Source organism: Manis pentadactyla, chromosome 14 (assembly GCF_030020395.1).
Source record: "Manis pentadactyla isolate mManPen7 chromosome 14, mManPen7.hap1, whole genome shotgun sequence".
Taxonomy (NCBI): Eukaryota; Metazoa; Chordata; class Mammalia; order Pholidota; family Manidae; genus Manis; species Manis pentadactyla.
The window spans coordinates 89,074,339-89,094,156 of record NC_080032.1 but is presented as its reverse complement, the minus strand read 5'-3'; the positions used below and the strand labels follow the sequence as shown (position 1 = coordinate 89,094,156).

General features: G+C 40.1%; 1 non-coding gene across 1 annotated transcript; it reads right to left on the bottom strand.

The window, feature by feature from the left end:
• Positions 1-1,203: 1,203 nt before the first annotated feature.
• On the bottom strand, positions 1,204-1,312 carry LOC118914604 (U6 spliceosomal RNA). The gene has a single exon (XR_005025683.2). It is a non-coding gene; the product is annotated as a U6 spliceosomal RNA (small nuclear RNA).
• Positions 1,313-19,818: the final 18,506 nt, after the last annotated feature.

Sequence of the window (19,818 nt, the reverse complement as noted above, 5' to 3'; positions counted from 1 at the left end):
ACACATCTCCCATCTTTTTTACCTATTTTTCTGCTGAGAGATCCTTAGCTTATTTCCATATTTTGACCATTTTTGAATAATGCTGCAATGAATGTGAGGATTCACATATTTCTTTGAGATCTTGTTTTCATTTCGTTTGGATATATCAGAAGTGGGATTGCTGGATCATGTAATTGTTCTACTTTTGTTTTTAATTTCAAATTCCACTTGTTCATTGTTGGTATACAGGAGAGCAACTGCCTTTCACATATTAACCTTGCATCCTGCAATCTTACTATAATCATTTATTACTTTCAGGGTATTTTTTTTGTCTTATAGATTATTTTGGATTTTCTATATAAATGATCATGTCATTTGTAAACAATTTTGCCTCAACTTTCTCATCATAAAGTATGATGTTAGCTGTTTTTTGTAGATAATCTTTATCATTGAGAAAGTTCCTCTCTATCTTAGTTTACTGAAAGTTTGTTTTTTTAATCATGAATGGGTGTTGGATATCATCAAAAGTTTTATATATTTTTTGGTATTTATTGATATGATGAAATGATTTTTCTTTTTCAGTCTGTTATGTGCTGGATTACATTAATTGATTTTCATATGTTAAGCCAAACTTGCACACCTGGGATAAATCCCACTTAGTTGTGGTATATAATTATTTTCATACTTTTTTTGGATTCAATTTGCTAATATTTTATTGAGGAATTTTTGCACATATATTTTTGGGAGATATTAGCCTGTTGTTTTCTTTTCTTATAATGTCTTTGCTTCTGCTATTATGGTAATTCTGGCTTCATAGAATGATTAGGAAGTATTGCTTCTGCTTCTATCTCCTAAAAGAGATTGTAGAAAATTAATATAATTTCTTTCTTGAATGTTTGGTGGAAATCAGTAGCGAACCCATCTGGGCCTGTTGCTTAACATTTTAGAAAATTATTAATTATTGAGTGAATTTATTTAATAGATATAGACATATTCATATTGGCCATTCTTCTTGTATAAATTTCTGTTTTTTAAGGAAATTGGTTCATTTAACCTAGGTTATCAAATGTATGGGCAAACAGCTGCTCATAGTATTCCTTCATTACCCTTTGATGTCCACTGGGTCTCCAGTGATGTCCCTCTTTTGTTGCCAAACTTAGCAATATGTGCCCTCTTTTTTTCTTAGCCTGGCTAGAGGTTTATCAATTTTTTTTCAATTAAAAATAATATACGGAATACTTCATGAATTTGCATGTCACCCTTGCACAGGGGCCATACTGATCTTCTCTGTGTCTTGCCAATTTTAGCATATGTTGCTGGTGAAGTGAGCACCAAGTTTATGAATTTTATTGATCTTTCCAAAGAACATCTTGGATTCACTAATTTTTCTCTATTAATTTCCTGTTTTTAATTTCATTGATTTCTGCTTTAATTCTTATTTATTTTCTTCTGCTTACTTAAGGTTTAATTTGTCCTTATTTTCTAGTTTCCTAAGGTAGAAAATTAGTGATTTTAGATCTTTCTTCTTCCTCATATATGCATCCAATGCTATAAACTTCTACAAGCTCCAGAAGAAATCTCACAATATTGTGGGGACCTCATCATGACGGGGTCCCCTGGAGTTCTTAACTCTCAGACTTGCGGGCACTGAGCCTCCAGCAATTCCTCTGATACAGCTCGGGGTCTCCTGCCCCGGCACCGGTTCCTGGAGGTTCCGGGTCCTGAGTCTCTGCTCCAGGTAAGCGGCGACTCTGTGTTTGTCTGATTCTCCAGTCCTGGGGGACAGCAGCTTGTCCTGTGACCTCCCTTCCTTTTCGGATTCCAGAAGGGTTAATTTTTCAGTCTGTTCAGCTTTTTACTTATTAGGAAGAGTGACGTTTTCTATCTCCTTACATGTGGTGTTGGAAACCAGAAGTCCAAAGTCAAGTTTTCAGTCCCAAGAGGACTTGAGCAAAAATAGTGGCATGTGGGCACAAGGCCAGAGAGCCGGGCACAGCGTGTGGTGGCCGGAAGGAGGGAAGGCTTCAGGCAGCCCATGATTCTGGAGTCATTTCTGAACCAAGTGGCAGGCAGTTAAGGCAGATTCAAAGCAGTTCCTGCGCTGTGAATACTGGGGGTCCAAAGTGATTTAAAGGGAAATTCTGGACACTCATTTCCAGGGCAGTGTTTCCCAAACCTGGATCATTGATGAGTGAATAAAAGTCTCTGTTAAATGAACCAAAAGGTTCCATTGTCAAAAAATCACTGGACTCTGTCAGGTAGAATAAAATTAGGGTTCTTACAAAAGAATTTGTCAGGCTCTTTGCTAGATCCGTAGGCCCTATAGACGCCAAAATGGATGTTTAAAATGTAATGTAGAATACTTAGATTTTCAAACTTCTTGGAATTTAGATAGTTATTTCCTTAAATGGGCTAATGAGATCATAATAAATCCACAGCCCATGTTTTGGAAGAAAAGTTTCTTTCGATATATCTAGTCTTAACATTTTCACTATATTTCTGACAAGTCTCTAGAGACGTAAAGTAAGCAAAATGTTATTCTCCAGTTACTATAAAACTCACCGCAAACTGCCCACCCCGCTGATTAGACTCTGTTAGTCAAGGTGGAGTCTTACATAAGCCAGATTGCCCTGTAGCTCAATCATACTTTGTCCAGTTGCTTTCACCAATTCAGGGTGGGGTCGTTTTTGCATCTATAAAGGTCACTTGTTAAAGGCCTGTCATTCTTTACCTGTTTTATTGCTTCAGGAACCTGCTACGAGTGTGACTTAAAGCAATCCCAGAGTCATGCTTTAAGCTACACATAACAGGTTTGTTTAATAACACTTTGTGCCATTAATGTGCAGAGTCCACAAACAATGGGTGATTCATCCGGTCCTCTAGTTCAGGGCTTGAGCGGGACTTCCCTAGAATCAATAACTGAATGCTTCTTGTAATGAGTATTACTGAAAGGAACAGAGCTTCTGATTTGCTATCATCATAACAGAAAATGGTATTTTATATAATGACAACACATTTGATACCCTGAGAAAAATGTACTTGGCCAGGGTGATATTCTGTAAGCTGGTCTGCTCACGGGACCCTCCAGTTCTGGTCCCTAGAGTGACAGCTGTGAAAGTTGGTGACACCAGTCCACACATCCCTGCATGACAAGTCCTGGAGGGGTCTTTTAATATGAGACTTCATATAGAAACGCAAAGGATTACACAATAATGATAAAAACCACAAGAAGAGTAAAAACTAAGTCCACCCATCTATGTAAACAGCAATAATACCATCCAGCACTTAGGGCTCACCGTCGCCTAGGCATCTCGGCACATTTGACAGAACCCATTTATCCTTACAGAAACCTGTGAGCCAAGAAGGGGGCCTTAATATCTGGACACTGTGTGCAGACATTCTGAAGGCCTTACAGAGCACGCAGCACAGCATGTGATCTTTTCATGTGCTGTGCAAAGTCACAGTGAATGTGGTGCATTAATCCATCCCCATCGATCTCTGCATGTGCGCCCGGATGTGTTGACTCAGACAAGCTCTGCATTTTCACTGAATGCATCTGAATATTTAGCAAATCCTGGGAGAACTAAATCAGAGAGGTTCAGATGTGAAAAATAAAACACAATAACATGGCATCTATACATATGGATCTTACAGACACAGTATATTATTGTCTCCATTTTAATGACAAGGAAACGGAGGCTCAGAGAAGTCGAGTGGTTTGCCCAGGGTCACAGAGCAAGAAGTGGTGGAGAAAGGTTTTAAATCAAGGCTGTCTGACTCTGGAGTCCATGCTTTTATTGGATCTATAAATAAATAAAACAGCCTATGCACAATAATACAGTAGGGTTGTGATATGAATTTGCATTCTTTACGCTCGCTTAGGTAAATTTCTTGTCTTTTATTTTCCAAATTATTTGTGTTCCACTCTGTTGTATAGCAGGGGAATCCTTTCTCTATATCAAAACTTTTGTTTCTTGTAATTGAAATATTTTCCGGACTTCCTAAGTTCTATTCATATGGATGATTGTAGGGTGAAATGACTGCTGCCGGTCACTGGGGAGCAGTAGGGCCCTCCCCTGGCTAGTAGGTGAGCTGCTGGAGTAATATTCTATTCATTTTGTGTGGAAAACAGCTTCCAGTGGGGTCCGGGCTGAACAAGTTCTCAGGCAGTGTGTGGATACCACTGTACTTTCTGTTAGACTATTAGGTGGCCACCAGCTCTCCCACATCTTAGGCTGGCGGTGGATTTCATGACTCGTATCAAGTCCCTTTTCACATCACCACACTCATGGATCTATACACACACGTTTATGGCAGATTAGACAGACTTGCCAAGAGGAGAGTTTTCTGGCTTCCTCTCGCATGTTAACATGCCTTCCCAATTCTGTTTTTTTCTTAAATGGCAAATCCTCGAATGACCTCCCTCTTAGGAATGATGCCTCAGACCAAATACAATTTGATGGTTCACAGCCTTCATGGTAAAAAGTCAATTTGTTAGGAATCTGCTCTTCAATATAGGATCTCTTATAGGTCCATGTGCAATTATAGACCATTCCAACCACCTATTAAATTAGTGGTGGAGTTTCCACAAAAAGATGTCAAAGTATGTAAAATCTAGAGGGAGTATGAACTGATACGGGAGAGGCAGGGAGGAGAGAAGGGGTGGGGGGAGGGGGGAGGAAGGGGAAGAAACAGGGCAGATCTTGAGAGGAACTGAGGGGTGTCCGCTATGAATTGGGGGTCAGGAAGCAGAGCGAGTGCCTGGCTTCAATAGGGCACGTATGGTTAGAAAAATAGACAATGGGGGTATTAGTTTGAATACATCTACATTTTTTATTGGCTTATGAAATTTAATATCTGTGTCCAGAGAAAATCCACTACTTGGAATAGGAAGGAGTGATGGGGCCGGATCACCTCTGCCAGTGACCCAGCAGACACGCTCCTGATTACCAGGAATGAGTTGCAAACGTAGCCAGATCTGGAGCAGAAGGAGAGGGGTGAGGGGGCGGCATCCTCCCAGGAAGGTCACCATTCCTGCTCCGATGACCTGCTCCAACAGCCTCTTCTTAGATAACAAGGAATCTTAATAGGATTGAGCCTATAATGTGTAATGTTATTTTCATGCCCATATATCTGAACTTTTGAGTTTAGTGACTGAAAACTTGGAAGCTAATAAATTCCTCAACTTCTAGAGGAAATAAATTCTATTCTAAAAGGGATAGTCACACAGGATTATGTTGTATGTTTCTGAATAAAAAAATCCTGACACTAAGGTATCAGTCAAATGTCTAAAAAATTTTCATCTGGAAAATTTTCCTCTGCAGTTTGAAAATAAGGAACTACGTCTCAGCCTGTAAAGTAGCAGCTTAAACCCATTTGCTTTTTTTCTTTAAGATGACTCAGAAAATCCTATAGAAAAATAGAAGTATAGAATATTAGGACTGCATGGAGCAGCATTTTATTTAATGTAATAATATTAAAGAATACTAAATTAAATATTAAATCATATAACGAATTATTAAAAATTAAATTATTAAATTGAATATTAAAGAATAATAGTAATATTAAGAAATGAGCATATGGCCTCTCAACAGTCTTTATGGCTGTTTGACATGGCCAATAAGAAGATGGGAAATAATTTAAACCAGAGTCACGGCAGTGGTATCGACTGCTCCTCTGGTTTTTGTTTTTGTTGTTACTTTTAATTTACATCTGGGTCCCATATGTTCCATGGTGTTGCATGTTCTAATTTTTGATGTATAGACATTCAGAATTGGACTCTGACTTATTTAATCCGACTTGTCATTAAAATACTTGAGAGGGTAGTTTCCTCTTGGCTTATGTGGAATGATGGGGTTTCATGTGATGTTAGAGAAGTCATTTAAGATCTTCTTTCTGATTGGCTTTCCTTAATTTATTACAGAAATTGGAGCTCTAGCCGATCATTCAAAATCCTTAGATTGGTACTGGTCATATCCAGTTAATATTAGATCATTCGTATTTTCCAAGATTACTAGAGATACTTCCCCAGTGGAAACAAATTTCCTTGAGTCCCCCAATCCCTGTACCCCACAAAGAGTGGTGGTTTGTTCTAACTTGTCCTTCTTGTCCTTAATCCTGTGATAAATAGGATGATCACCCTAAGGGATGGAAAACTGTTTTGCACACTCCCCGCCACATCACATCTTTTCTTTTAGGGGTGGAGATTGGGGCGATGGGGCTGCTTTATTCATGCAGTGCCTCCGATGGTACCATATACTTGCGGAATCTTAATACATGCTATTTGATGATTGATTTATACACTCCATTTATAAGGTGTTAATGGAAGAAATGGCCAGATTCCGTCTCATGGCTCAAAATAAAATAGCTTTTCCATTTTTCCAGTAATGCCTTTTGTAAACAATACTAAATATTGCTTCAAATTCGTCAACAGTTCTTTATGATTAGTATCTACGACAACAGAATGTACATGAAATGTATAAATAAACATGTTCTGTGTTGGATGAACAATGCACAGATGGTTTTAAGTTTTCACAATGGATTTATGGTCTGTATATTTTGTAAGGATTATTTATTGCAACTGGTCTGGAAAGTTACTCTGAGGTATAGAATATTGCAACAAAATGTAATAGAACTTTAGAAAGTAAAAGGGAGAAGCAGAAACGCCCTGTTTCATCAATGCAGCAACACCCTTGTCCCTTTTGTCTAGCTTGTGTCCACTATTCATCGCTTGCCCTAGAAATGGCTGTACTTTTTGTCAGTTGTTTGCGACACAAACAATTATTTGGGAGCAAAACATTTATAAAGCAAGTTCTAGTGATTTCTAGGCTTAGTAAATGGGAGACTGACAGTAACACGAGCTGGAATCCATCCCACTAATAAACCTGCCTCTTTTTCTGATATTCAGACTTGTCATCTGTAAAATGAAGGAAATATCACCTACCTACAAGGGTAAAAAAATGGTGAAACGAGGTAGATTCTTCACACAAATGAAGAGTTTTTAATGGGTTAAATGAGATATAAATAGGGCCTCCTTAATGACAATTCTTATCACTGTTTTCACAATGCCAGTTTTTCTTCTCTTGGTGTGTGGGACCAGCAAGACGAGGGCATGGGAAACAGAAAATGCAGGAAGGTAAATGCCTTCAAAGTGTTTAATCTGGAATTTTATTTAATAGTAAGGGACTATTAAAAATGTTTTGGGAAGAAAAATTCATCTGATTTGGACCCTTGTCTTAAAATAGCACCTTACTAATTTTAGGGCATGTGAGAACCTTTGGGTGATTGTTAAGAATGCAGATTTGGGAGCCTTACACTGAAAGTTATGACCACTCTGGTCTGTTATGGGATCCAACCGATTCTGTTACAGAAAGTCCTAAGGTCACATTTGATGCAATGACACTTAAGAGAAATCACTCCCGATGCAATAGTGAGGGTGTTCTGTGGGGGAGAAATGGGCACAGGAGACGAGTTAGAAGCTTGCTCCTCACAGCATGGTTGGCTGGCTGGAGGCACTGCAGGGATGTGGGCACTCAATAGAAACGCAGAACACTGGGCCCAACGCAAAACCTACCACACGGGAGGCTGCATTTTGTCAGTTTTCTTGAGGTATAACCCACAAAGGAAAACTATGTTTAAGGTGTACACGTGGATGTTTTCATAGACGTACACACTGTGAAACAATCACCATATTCAAGCTAATCAACACATCCGTCTGTCCGTGACCACACACAGTCACCACGTCCTTCTGATTAGTCTCTTCCCTTCCAACTCCTCTTTCCCCTCCTGCTCCTTCTCCTTCTTGGGCGAAAACACTTAAGAGCCACCCTCTTGGCAAATGTCAAATGTACACTACTAACTGAATGCTGCATAGTGACACCGCATTACAATAAGATTCACCATATATTCTGTACATATTAGAGTACGAGATGACTGACCAATAATAGCCGATCGCACAGACAGAGTCCAGCAGCCTGGACCTGGGCAGGGGTTCAGGGAGGAGACGGGGAGAACTGAAGGAGAGAGGAGGAACTAACTGACTTTATAGATTGTGCACCTAAGAATTCAGGCCAGGGAGGCCCTCCCTCTCCCTGACTCAGGGGGTCACTCGTACTAGAGGTCGGTTCTCAGAGCACAGCCGGGGACTCAGCCCGTGCGTGTGGGCACACCTGGTGCTGTGCAAGGAGGAAAGGCCTGCTAGCTGTCCTTGCCCAGCGCGGACTTGGAGATGACCCGTCTCCCTAGCAGCCTTACGAACGCATTTCACGTTTCAACGGAAAGAAATGTGATGGAGTGGAATTATTCTTTCGAGTAATTATTTTTCACGGTGTGATTTATGTTGAGGAATTCCTTCATGATTCCTGCTGTGAGCATATTCTTCCTCCTCTTGGGGTTGTTTTGATTCTGGCGTTTAGCAGCGTTTCTTTTAGGAAACTGCGAAACAGACTGACACATGTTCCAACAACCATCTGGCCTCGCTTCCCACCCTGGTGGGGCATGAATGTGGCGATGACAGAGGAGACGACGTTACCAGATTCAGCTTAGGAAAGCTGGACGGGACGTTCAAGGGTAAATGAAAATTTGATAAAACTTGGGTATTTAAAAAAATACCTCCTCGACACAAGAGCTTCACAGAAGGTGGCAGGTGCTCACATCTCTTCTTTGACTCCCTGAGCAATTCTCATTTTCTGAATTGATGCACGTCGCTGCAGAGTGGGAGGGGGGCCAGGATACCGCTGCGGTGGCCATGCACTGTACGGCCGCCCGCCGAGCCGGGCCTGGAGGTGTGCAGCCTCGTAGCTGCCTCACGAATCACTCTCCTAATATGATGGAGGGAAAAGCACGCTGTCATTCTGATGTTCAGTCGCTTCAGGACCATAGCATCAGTGCAGAACTTCAGGGGTGCCTGTACGAGTCAGAGAGAGAGGCTGAATCAAACACGGAGCAGCTCTGCAGCCAGCAGAGGTGTGTCAGCTGAGCGGCAGAGAGTGCAATTTGGAAGCTGTAGGCTCTGGGTTTTCTCTCAGCAGCAATGTCTAAACATAATTAATCAGTTGCTTCTCACAGTAAGTGACACTAATTTGTTGCACTCTAACTGCTATGTATGGAGTGATGTTACTCCATTCTAAGAGCTCCAGAGTGTCCCGACTTGAGCTCTTTAAATATATTATCATGGATTTCCATGTAATTACAATGCTTTCCATTGGCGCAAAAGGAAAATATTGTAGGCAATTTCATCAGGAATCAATAAATAACTTATATTACCGCTATTAAGAAATACGGTGATTGAGCCCTTCCTTGTTATTACCACATATGTGATTAGAACTGTGTGGAGCTGTGCATGCCAGACCTTGGAACTAAAAATATGCCCTTTGCTAGCTATGTTCCCATTAGACGATAGTCCCTCCCAAAGGAAATTACTCCAATTTGTCCTGAATTTTATTAATTTCCTGGAATCAGACACACAGAATTGACTTGATTGGTAAATAGAGAAAAAGGAAATTTAACTTCTAATCTGACTTCAGCTTGAGGTTGTTTGTTTTTATCTGGTTGTATTCTTTATTCTGCATGCTATGATTTTCCTCCTCTGTAGATGATAACTCATTATTTTACATGTTTCACATACTTCTTTATCCTTAACTGTTTGAAGTGCCTCAGCAATGCTTGAGCTTCTTTCTAGAAGTTTCTTCCATGCATTCATGACTCTAGAAAATTATCCTTTCAAAGGGATTTTTAAACTATAGGAGAAAAGGGAAAATGTTTTTGGGTCCTTGTTGCATGTAAATGTCAGGAAGTAAAGAATATCATGTATGCTCTGAAGAAAGAAATGTGGTGGAATAAAGAAAAGGGACACAGCAAAGGAAAACCCATCTCCGAATGCACTGACATATCAGGAAGGAGAGCAGCCCTTGGAAATTGTGTGCCTTATATAACTGACTGTTTTTTCTCATCTGACTGACATAGTCATGCAGATTTTAATGTTTCTGGTTTTGTACGGATTGGGCTTTCCCATTCTTTTGAATAAGTATTTTTTTATTATATGATGAATGTTGAAGAATTCCTTAGCTGTTGCTTCTGGGAGCATATTTGTCCTTCTCGTGTGGTTGTTTGGATCCTGGGGTTAAGCAGCTTTTTCTTCAAGGAAATTCTGTTTCTTCCTGTGTTGGCTCAGTCATTCTGGATGCTTGGGAACTGTAATTCTGAGGCTTCTGCTGTGTACAAACTTGAGATTTCCTTCAAAAACATAGGACTAATAAAGAACTTAGTATATGCCTATGTAAAGATATTTCCCTATAATGACTTTTAGATGTTTATAAAAGTTTGTTTATTTGGCATATTTATTTTTCTTTCTTCATTACAGATGTGACTGAAGAAACTTGCAAATTAAGTTGTATTTTCCAAAATTTTTTTTAGCTATTGAAAGAGGAAAACACTGTCGAAATTATAGGTAGAAAAGACAGTGTCCAGCTGTTCATATTCCTATTATTAATGAATATATTGAAACCAAGATTAATTTTAATGATTTCCTTTCCTAATATGCAATGCTGTTTCCAAATGTGCCCCCTACCTTTTTGACTGCAGGAATCTGTTCCTAGCTGTTCATATTTCTATGACTAATTTAATATTTTTACACCAAAGTTAATTTTGTGTCTTTCTCTAACCACTGATGATATCGTATGAGCTCCTGCTAAGCGCTCTGCCTAGAGGGCCCTCTTTTCGCACCATCCCTCCAACCTGCCCTCATCCCAGTCACCTCCGTCATGAACCATCATGGTGGAAACTGGTATATTTTAAAACAACATTAACAACACAACCAATGTCCAGAAGAGATCTGGCTTAAGTCCTCAGTGCATGGCATTTGACTTCAGTTTCTTTATCTGAAATATGGAAAAAAAAAAAGAAAAACCTGGGTGAAGTAGTTTTCTGAGGCAGTAATTTGCCAAAACTGACTCCAGGAAAGGGAGGAAATTGAAACAGACTCATTTTAACAGGAAAAAAAAAAGTGTTTTCATGGAGCAGCCCACCTGGAGCGCCAGGCCAGGGCGACATCACAGGTTCTATGGGGCGATTCAACTGCACTTTCAAACGGCAGGTATTTCAATGCTTTTTTAACTGCTTCAAAGCACAGAGAAAGAAGGAAAATGTTCCCAAGTTTGAAACAGATGGAAAAAAACCGAAACTTGTCAGTCAGTTTTTGAATATAAACTCAAATATCCAAGAGAGTAACATATGGGGACCATGAAGAATTTATTACAGGAAAGGAAGGTGGTTCAATATTAAGAAATCTATTAATATAAGCCATCACAGTAATATACCTAAGAAGAACTAATAGATGATATGGAAAAAACTCAGTGTCTTTCTTAATTAGAATTTTTGTAAACCTTCAATAAATGAAGGCTAAACTAAATATAGTAAACATGACAAGATACATCTTTCCTCAAATGGACTGTCCACTAAGGTCAAGAACAAGATAAGCATGTCCATTATCACCTCTATTATTTAACATTTTACTGGATATAAAAGCCAAGGAAAGAAGAGAAAAAAGTCAGAGGTAAATACATTTCTCACTATTTACACAAACGGTATCTATAGAAAATCAGAGACAATCAACTTAAAACTATTAAAAACAATAAAAGAATTTAGAAAGCTAGTGAAACAGAAAATAGAACAAAATGCAGGTATGACTTGTTCATATATCCAAACAATATCAAATTTAAAATATAATGGAAGATAATGGGTAGAGCATTTCAGTGTTGCATGATGAACTGTCCTGCACATCTACGGCACAACAACGTGAAGATTCTTAATACTACATGTTTATTTTTTTAATGGGAGGAAAGTTAATATCTTGTTTATCAAAGCAACATAAATGTGTTTCAAAACCACCTTCAAAAAACATTGTATCTGTATATGAAAATAGCTCTAAAATGCCATTTAAGGACACACAAGACCTGGAAAAATCAAAAGCTCATGCTTAGATATTATATAGTTGTCATTTCTCTATATATTACTTTATATATTTAAATAATCACTGTAACCATTGATTTATTATTCTCCCCATATTGAGGTATAGTTGACAAAATTGTATATATTAGAAGTATAGGTTATACATTATATATTATTATATATATTAAAAGGAAGTTCTGTGTTCCCAGAAAGAGCCGGGAGAGCTGTCTTCTGGGCTTGTTTTGCTCGGTTTTCCCGAGCTATGAGGTACCTCCTGGTAACGTCTTAATTAGTGGGGTTTGGGTTGGACTAGGTGAAACCAATTCGGTGGCGCCCCCGGTCTTTATTCTCGGGTTTCTCACGGCCACGTTAAATCTGGGTTCCCAGGTACTGACGATCTGACAGCACAGAGAAGAGAAGGAATCAACCTCAGACCTTCATAGGCTCTTCCGGGGGATCAGGAGAAGGTCCAGGATCAGAGGCTGAAGCTGCTCTGAGAAAATTTGTGCTTTTTTTTTTTTACAAGATGAAGATCTACTTACCAAGAAGGCACAGATGATTCAATTCGGACCATCTGCTTATTTCTATTCGACTAAACAAAGGTTGGAGGTGGCGGGGCCTGTTTTTCTTTCTTTCTCCTTCAAATGTTCATTTGCCCCCTTCCGTGAAACTCATCTCCAGACCCTGCTGGCATCTCTCCCCTTTGAAAGTCTTCTCATCTCTGATTAACCTCTTTTCCAGCCACTTGACCTGGGTCTGGTGGCCCCCAAGCGCTCCAGCTACAGTCTCCCGAGAGGACAGCAATGTTACCACCACCCAGCCTCATAGGGGAAGAATAATATTTTATGTGTACGTGTGTGTCTTCAGCGCATATCATTGGCTCTTGATAAAAGGCAAATAGTAACGATGAACTCGGAAAGACACCAGTCAGCAAACTGCATGAGCCATTTTGAACACAGATCCAAGGGAGGATGCCCTGCACTTTCATTTCCCGTCTGCTGGGTGTCTTTGAAGCGGGGGTTGACCTTGATGGGAGGCGGCTCCAGGGCCTGAGCAAGCCCAGCTGTGTTTGGCCAGACGGTGCAGCCCCCAGGGCGGACCCCCCGACGCCAGTGGGCATCTTTGATGACCCTGCTCCTCTCCTCTTAGCAGGAGGCCCCCGGACGCTGCGTGTGTCCTGCCTCCGCAGGGCAGCCTCCCTGCAGGACGAGGGGCTCCCATGAACAGTCAGGCCGAGGTTCTGCTCCTTCTCCAGCTCGAGCCCCTTCACGCGGAAGCTCCCCCCCACCCTCCTCGGTGCTTGCAGTGCAGCTCTTCCAAGTCAGCCTGCTGTTCAGCCCCGGTAGGAGCAGCTCCCCTCCTGGTGGCAGAAAGCGGAAGGAAGTTGTATGAATGACTAGAAGAGGCATTGGAGGCTGCTTCTCATTTTTTCCAGAACAAAATAAGAAAACATGGTTTTGTTTGTAAAAGCTGTGCAATTCGGTGAAATGTCTTTAACATTACGGCTGAAACCAATTTTTATGCAGCCTCGTTGAGGACCAGCTGCAGGGGTGTGGACAGAATGCTAATTTGAGAAGAATCCCCGAACAGACCCCCCCCACCCCCCGCCAACTTTTTGCCACAAACGCTCTTCTCTAAAAATTCTAATTACCTCCTGCTTGGAAAAGACTAATCCTCAAAAAGCCTAACATGATCCTTAGAGAGGATCCATGTTCTATAAATTACTTTAAATCAGGGTCAAAGTTATTTCCTCTAGGAGAACTAAATTACTCCTTTTTGAAATCAGTTTTTATTTTCTTCAGCTATTATTAAAGAGTGCATTTTTAATACAAAAAGCAGTGAACATGAAGCTCATATATCAAAGTATATTTCTACCATTCCCACCAGGAATTCCATCTTCATATTTCAGTCTAAAATACATAATGTAGATATATTATTTTTAAAAATACACTTAATTTTTCTCTTTTACAACCCTGCTGAACTTATGAAGCTTTAAAAAATGTATGTGCTTTATTTTATTTGACAATAGTCAAGAAAAAATTTATATTTTTATAAGTGAAGAAATTCAGTTTCTCAATATATCAGCCCTATATAGTCTAATAAATAGAATCTAGAGGTCCTATAAAATCTCTACAAATGAGCCAGTGCTATATTGTCCTGTGTCTTTGGCCACTGGATAAATATTTAAGAGTCTTTTCCCAAATGAAATACTGGATTTTAACGGGGCAGTTTGTTATATAACTTTCTGTATTTACATATTGTTATATACTTACTAATACATAGTTACCTGATGCACACACTTGCTCTCTAATCATCTGACATATTTTATGGTGATGGGCACCTGGGGTCAAAGGCCATGTCTTATACTTCTGTCTCTTAGAGAACCTGACATAGTGTTAAATAGTAGAAATTGAATAAAGAGAATCATGATGCCCCCTACTCGCCCCCAGTTCTGCCCCTTACTATCCAAGTCCCATGACTGCACAGTGGGAACTGAGGTCCATCGCACAAGGATGACGAGACCGGGTATGGACAGGCCTTGGTGGGCTGTCAAGCTCGGCACAAACATTTGGTCGATCCAGGACAGGTGAGCAGCCGCCAGCCAGGTGAGAGCTTCAGAGAAGATGGGGAGTCTGGGCAACACTGGGAAGAGGGGGAAGGGGGCAGCCTCAGCCTCCGCCCCAGGGTCTCCTGCCAGTTCCTTGGGGCCGACTCGCTGTCTGCTGGTCAGGCTGCTCCTCCGGCCTCTCCGTGGCGGGCAGGTCAGTCTCCTCGGCCCGGAAGGTTATCAGCTGAATGCTCTGTAGCCATCTCCGCCTGCTCCCCGTCCCCGCTCAACCTCACGCATCGGCCGCCGCTCGCTGAGTGTTATTCATGGCCGTTCCTCTCTGTGCTCCGGCTACTGTCTCAGTCCAAGTTCCTGTCGCTTCATACAGAGAGTGGAAGAGATTCCATGGGACTAGAAATAGGCAAATGTCCTCCCCAAAGAAGCAGGAGAAAGGTTCATAAATAATAGTTTGGTGTTTTTCATGTCAACCCCACCCCCAAAGTTTTAGACTTTATTACTAAAGTATTGGTAACCACCTCAAAGGACAGATTGGTTAGTAACCACCTAGAAGATATGACCTCATTTACTTCCTGACATTATTGGGCTGGCAATGTGGGGAATGCTGTGGTCACTTTGTGTGTTAGCTCAACATGTCACAGAATTCAAATTCTCTCAAATTACATGAGTTAAGCATCTACGGTGTATTTTCAGAGTATACAGAGGTCAATGCTTTATTATATCTTTAATATATATATTCTTCTTATATCACAGGCTCACAGTCTAGTTGAAGTCAGTGTAATATGGCGCAGATAAACACAGTATGAAACAAAGGGTTCCAGGGGTAGGACTGTGATCCTGCAGGCAGAAGAATCCTTCTGATCAGAAGAATGGGTGTTGATGGGGAGGGTATTCCAGCCAGAGCGGAGACCGTGGCCACAGGCAAGGACGCAGGAGACATGCTGGTGTGTGCAAGTGACCACAAGCAATTTAGTGTCCCTAATGGCTTAAAGTCCATCGTTCCCAACAGGGCATGATGGGTCTTGGGGGCAGGAAAGAACTTACTTCTTTCATAATCTTTTGAAATCGAAATGGAAACACCTAAGCTACCAGTGAGGAAAATAGAATGGATTAGTAACCAGTAGACTATTTCTGTCCAAAAATGTTGATTCGCAGCAAGGATAAGGAATTATGTGGGGAGATGTTACAGGACAGGTTTTAGCCATATTAGTTCTTTCACTGAATCAACAGTTACTCACCGAGTGCCTAACATGAACTAAATTCTGAGATTAAAACAGTGTTGGAAGCATCCTTGCCCTCGAGGACTTCACTGTCTAGTGAGAAGCCCATTCAGTATAGTTTCGCAGGGGTTCACTTTGAACTGATGAAGGCGGTAAAGTGAAACTGGATGAAGCAATGAGAGAACTGAGCAGTGCCACTGTCCCCCAGTGCCCTGAGGGCCACACGGGCCGATGTGACCACACAGGGACTAGGAGCCTTCTCTGGCTCGTTCTGACTTGTGGAGTATTGGAAGGGACTCTTCCCACTGGAGCACTTGGCCCTGAGAACCCCTTCATCCTTACAGAAAGAGACAAGGTCGTACAGTGACTGGAACTGCAGCTACTAGAGAGAAAGGAATCATTCTAGGCTAACATCCTTTTTATCAGTTTATGTCCAGCAAAATAACACACATAAGCATGGGGATCATTTATGTAAAGTAGAAAACAGAACGTGGAGTTTTAATGCATTCACTCTGATTGATATGTGAGTGAGGCACTAGAATCTACCATTTAACACAGCCGTTGGGTTACTTCTATGCAGGCGGTCTGTATTACTCACTGGGAGAAATACTGCTTAGGAATTACACCCTGAAGGTGAATTTCTTTCAAGTGAATCAACAGCCTGAATGTTTAATTATCTATTTGCTATTAATTTATGTATTATTGAGGCATGTTACATTCATTAAATACACTGACCTTAGGTGTGAGGATCGATCGATTTTGGTAATTATATAGCTTCATGTAACTACTACTAAATAACAATATACTTTCCTCCATCCTAGAAAATCCCTATGGTTTCCTTTCAGTCAATTCACACCACCACCACCACTTTCTGATTCTTATCAGCATAGATTAGTTTGGTCTGTTCTTGGGCTTAACGTAAATGGAATCATACAGTTTGGTTTTTTCGGTCTGGCTTCTGAATGTGTTCGAGTGTCACCCATGTTGCTGCAAGCAGCTGTGGTCTGTAAACTTCCGTGGTTGATAGCTGAGGTGTGCACCACCATTTGCTTATCCGTGCTTTTGTTGATCAGTGTTTGGACTGTTTCCAGCTTGGGGTTATTGTGAATAAGGCTGTTCTAAATATCCTTGATTCCCACTGGGCCAATACTTAGATGTGGAATTTCTGGGTCATAGCATTTAATTTTACAAAGCACTGTTAGGCAGGACTCCAAGGTGGTCTATACCATGGTATATCCCACCTGCAATATATGAGCGTTTCAGATGCGCCCATTCCTCACCAGTGTTGTTACTGTCAGTTGTCTTAGCTTAGACTGCTTTTAAAAAATACCACAGCTTCCATGGCTTAAACAATAGACTATTATTTCTCACAGTTTTGGAGGCTGGACACCCAAGATCAGGAATTCAGCATGGCCCAGTGCTTAGAGGGGCTCGCACGCTTGCAAAAGGCCACGTTCTCACTGTGTCTTCACGTGGGGTAGAGCGAGAGGGAGGGGCGAGGAGGCAGGGTGTATGGAGAGGCAAGTGAGCTCTAGTCTCTCTTCATCCTCTAAGGACATTGGTCCCATTACGAGCCCCCACTCCAGTGACCTCATCTGAGCCTAATTACCTCCTCATAGCTCCAGCTTGAAATACCATCTCATTGGTGGGTTATGGCTTCAACAAAAGAATTCAGGGGGAACGCAAACATTCAGTCATTGACAGGAGTCTTTTTTACCTTTGCACCTGCAGTAGGTACGACCCTGTAACATTGTGGTTGTGATTTGCATTCCCCTGGTGGCTCATGATGTCAAGCGCCTTTCAATAGACTTACTGCACATGGTTTTATTTTCTTTTGAAAAGTATCATTTCAAAGCTTCTGCCCATGTTTTAAATTGGATTTTTTTGTGTGTTTATATGTGATTTATAGACATCCTGTATATATTTTGTTTAAAAGTCTTTATCAGATAAATGTTCTGGAAATATTCTCTCCCAGTCTTGATGAAATCCAATTCATCAATTATTTTCAAGGTCACCACCTCTCCTTGTGCATGTTTGTGTGTGGGTGAATTCAGTCTGAGAAAGTTTTGCCAACCTCAAGGTTGCAAAGATATAGATATTTTCCTATTTATTTCCTTTTAGATTAGACATTTTGCAGTTTTAGTTTTTACATATAGGTCTATAAGCCATCTCAACTTCTTTTATATGAAGGGAAGTAGGATTGAAGTGAATTTCCTCCCCTTACCCCACCATAAAATTAGTTCATTGTTCCAGCACCACTTCTTGACAAGACTTTTCGTTATTAAATAGGCTTAGTGATTTTGATGATAATCAAGGAGGGATATATGTGTGGTTCTATTTCTACCTTCTTTTTATCTTCTATATCAAGGAATATTTGTCTATCCTATGCCAATACCACATTATCTTGGTTACAACGGCTTTATAGTAAGTCTTGAAATCAGATAGCATATGTCTTATAATGTTTTCTTTTTTCTTTTTGAAGTTTACTTTGGTTAATCTAGATCCTTTGTGCGTCCATATAAATTTTACGATGAATGTTTCAGTTTCTACAAAACATTTTGGGATCTTTCTATTGGAATTTTATTGAATCTCTAGATTGGTCTGTGAGAAAATGTCCCATATACCAGCACAGAGTATGATTTTAGCTGTAGGTTTTCTAGATATGCTCTTACCAGATCAAAAACATCTCCTTTCAGTCCTGGTTTGCTTGAAGCTTTTGTCATGAATGAGTGCTAAATTCTGTTCAATGTTTTTGTCTACATCTTGTTATGATCACAGTGTCTTCTTTTCTGCTAATGTGATGAACTACAGATTCATTTCTGAATGTTAAAAGAGCCTGGCTTTCCTTAGAAACACTGCTAGAACAGGCTGTATTATCCTTTATGTATAAATAATGCTGGATATTGCATTAGAACATTTTGCTATTTTTTTCCTATTTTTCTTTTGCCTCTGTGTTTTGAGGAATATTTTCTTTTCCTGTAATATGTTTATTAGAATATGCTGGTCTCATAAAGTGGGCTGGAAAGTGTTTTATTCTTTCCTATTTTTTTAATAAGGGTTTGTGTAAGGTTAATATTATATTGTCCTCAAATATGATAGAATTCACCAGTGAAGCTTCTGTACCTAAAGTTTTCTTATAGGAAGGTTTTTATTGTGAATTCAGTCTCTTTAATAGGTATAGGTCTCTTCAGCTTTTCTGTTTTCACGTCTATGTTTTTCAAGAAATTTGTCCATTTCATTTAGATTGTTTAGTTTGTCATAAAATTTTTCATTATATATTCTAGTTACATTTTTAATATTTGTAGGATCAGTAGTCCTGTCCCCACTTTCATTACTGATGTTAGTACTGTTTTTCCTTATCAGTCTTGATAGGATTGAGCAAACGTATTAATATTCTCCCCAAAGCAAATTTGACCTTTGTTGGTTCTCTCTGATATCTACTTCATCGACCTCCATTCTGATGCTTATTTCCTTTCTTCTGTGTACTTGGGAGTAATTTGATTTTCTCTTTTAGTTTCTTAAAGGTTCTTAGCTTAGAGAAAAAATTTCCTTCTGCTAATTAAGTGCACTTCACAAATTATGAAATATCACTCAGTTCAACATACATTTTAATTTCCTTGTAATTTCTTTTTAGCTCATGGTTCTTTAGGAGTGTATTGCTTGATTTTCAAAGTTTGAGTATTTTCTAGCTATCTCTCTGCTACTGATTTCTAGCCAGGATCCGTTGAGACACATATTCCGTCCCATCTCAATCTTTGAAATTTTCTCTGATTTATGTGATGGCCTGTCACGTGTCCTCTCGTGGAGGACGTGTCCTCTGGTGGAGGATGCTTCCACACGCCCTGGAAATGTCACACAGTTCAGGTTGGCTCATAGTCTGTTCACAGGCTCTATATTCTGACTTACTTTTCTCTACCTGTTCTATGCATATATTGAGAATGAGGACCAAAATCCCCAGCTTTGATAATGGATTTGCCTGTATTTTTTCTTTTTTATAAAATTTGATCTGTTTGTAAGTACACATCTGTTTAAATCATTAGCAAACAATTCTAGAGAGCACCCTTAAGGAATTAACTTTCTACACTCCTAGGTGTTTCCATTTAGCAG